Genomic DNA, 3,198 nt, shown 5'->3' with positions numbered 1-3,198 from the left:
TGTCTTTACTTTGTGCATGTATTCCACCATATTTACGAGGTCAAATGTCACTGTCTGCAAATCGGAACGCATTTAGTGTTCATGCCATGTGGCAAAAACCATCTAGGTTGAAATATCTAGCTGATGTCCACTCCATCACATCAGTGAGACTATTGTGGATAAATGGTTAAATCACAATGAACAACAAAAAATACGTGTCACATTGCTTGCACCTAACATATCGGAACAGTTATATGTAACCCAACCTACTAGACTGTTCAAACGATAATATTTTCGTTGCAATGCTACAATATTGTAGCTACTACATGTACGTATACCATACCATCAGAACAACTCAACCATACACCATATCACGAGTACCACAGAAAATAATACAAAAATTGTATTAATTGGTCGTGATCATATTGTCCCCATTTCCGGATCATAATAGGCGAATTGTCCCACACCTTCGGTTGAACGATCGCTCTTTTCGATAATAAATTTTATTTTGTAAATGTATGCAAAAGGTTTGGCATCAGGCAAAGCCTAGCTACTGTTGCATCGGAAAAGATATCATCTTCTGACTGAGTTTTCAGTAAGAATAAGATATATTTTCCGCTACAACTGTAGCTACTGATTATGTTTCTTTTCCGCTACAACTATTACTAGGCAAAGTCTATAAGCCATATTTAAAATAAAGTAGATAGCAAAGACAGTAATTGCTCTCGAGCGACTGATTCTTATATCCTCAGAATAATGTGGTTGGTTGAGATGTGCTGCTAGATGGCTTTGGTAGTGCATTCTTGGGTAGTGTTACAAATTAGGCACCAGTTGTAACTACCACAAAGAGACACGTTACAAATATACTGCAATGATACAGGTAGGAGTTATCAAATCCAAAACAGACGAGATTGCATAAAAGAACTAAGACCTAAATGGCTGTAGCATGTACCATTGCTATAAGCCTATTCGACCCTTAATGATGACTTGAGGAAAGATTTTTAAAGCGGAGTGAATGCTCAACTCAAAATAGTTAATAAATAAGGGAAATATCCTAAATTCAGTAGCCTTTATTGACTTTAAACACTGTGGCATTCAGTAAGTCGTTCTACGCCATGACATATTTCCTTGCATTTGTCACCTCGATACTCCATGGAGTATTATCGATGACGTTATATCCACCCCTTGATTATCTGACAGTAAAACCGGGGGGCAGTTCATGATAAAAAACAACACACCAATCACAGGCCTACAGTGACTTCCTTTGACGATTACAGAGAGAGCGACACCCAACTTCAAAGCAATACCACGGTGTACCCCATCCCCGATACTCCAGGGGTTCCGAACACCAACGATATTTACACCCCTGGACTATCTCATAGTAAAACTGTAGGTAACAGAACAGATCAGGTAATTTATTCCTTTGATGTACCTCAGAAGAGCCGTATAACGATACACTGTGGCTGACTGTGTGGCTTTGAAGTTGCTCGTCGATCTATTTGTATTCTTCAAAGGAAATCTTTGCTAGTCTGTGATTGGTTCAAATTGTTTCCTCTGATCTGTCTTCAGTTTTACTGTGAGATAGTCCAGGGGTGTAAAGATCACAAGTGAGCGGAAATCCCTGCTTATCGAGGATGGGTGTACCCTTATACAATTCCTTTCATGTACATTAAAGGATCAAATTACAATGTACCTGGTGCCTTCAGTTTTACTATGAGATAGTCCAGGGGTGGACAAAACGTCAGTGATAGTAACCCCTGGGCTACCGAGCATGCCCTACTAGGCATCATGTACACTGTAGGAAGGCGGGTATAAGGTTGTCATTCACACACACAGTGGACACAAATAAGGCTGCTGCACAGTTTGCAGATTGCAAAAAGAGCTGACATTGATCTTGCAATGTAGTTGTTGCTTCACAAAGTCTGGATATCACACTTATTTGTAGAATTGGTAAAGGAAACCATTTTAAAACAAAGAAACGAAATCAAACCAACACACATGCATGCACTGTGTACTTCATTATCTAGTCTTTGGGTCCACAGCGATGTATTGGTTTCATCAGTGTTTCATGCATTCCAAAGATGCGGCACTCATTTTGCAGTTAAATGAAAGAGGAAGGCATGGAATGGATGTGCAACTAATGGAGGCATTTCTCCAGCCTTTTAAATCATCATGGAAAAGGAATCGGAGAGCGCAGGAGGTGCGTACCTCTGACTTAGCGGGCGCTTAGACAGCATTGGGGGAGCTCGAAGCGAGAAAAAGGCCGAAGGTAGTTGTTAACATTTTTTTCAATGCGATCATAGACACATATATGGAGAGGAAAATTAAAAACCAATTTTTGCAGGTACAGTGATTGCCATTCTACCGATGATACCGTCGGCCAAATTCTCGCTTCCAGCCCCCAACCCCCCCCCCCCCCACCCCCCACCCCCCAATGCCGCCTAAGCGCGCCTAAGTCAGAGGTACGCATCTCCTGCGCACCCCGATTCCGTTAATCTGAAGCTTCTTAGCGGTGTAAATGGGTCCTTTGAACATATCCATGGTATTTTAGTCCCTGGAAGAATTTTATGGGGTAAAGTTTATCAAATCTTCATTACAATTTTCTAGCTTTTAATAGCGTAAGAGTTCAAATAAGATAAATCAGGGTGGTAAAATATACACACTGTATCTAAAATTGGATAAACTACCAGGGAACGACTAAAATCTAATTTAAAATTTAGAATTACAAATAATCCCTGAACAAGGTCAAAATGTTGGTGGATACGGTTGTTTACGCAAAATGAGGGGAAATCAATCAAGCGAGCGCCCGTGTTTTAGCAAAATTTACGTAAATAGAGCCGACCCAATTATGAACATGCCTGGTAGAATCTCCATGAAGCTAAAATCGATGATGTTCCAGTCCCAAAGCAGGTTCGGTTTTTGTTTTTGGGGTATATTTGTTTGTTTGGACACATACACAAGATCTATGGACACGAATATATGCATTGACACATCGGATACTCCGTAAAATCATTCCCGTTCAGCAAATGTATGCATCTCTTGACAAAAGAGCATTTCTTTTACTCATCGTTGCTTTTGCCGCAATTTTTGTGTAGAGTCCTGAGTTTGAAAAATGAGCGTCCGGCTTTAATTGATGCGACAGCCCACGCTAAAACACTTCCCAGTGTGAGAACGTCAAAAGAGTCGTATAACGGTACACTGTGCATCGCCCTCTCTGTA

This window comes from Argopecten irradians, chromosome 10 (genome assembly GCF_041381155.1).
Source record: "Argopecten irradians isolate NY chromosome 10, Ai_NY, whole genome shotgun sequence".
Lineage (NCBI taxonomy): Eukaryota > Metazoa > Mollusca > Bivalvia > Pectinida > Pectinidae > Argopecten > Argopecten irradians.
The sequence above is the reverse complement of the archived record's forward strand: the minus strand, read 5'-3'. Positions refer to the sequence as shown.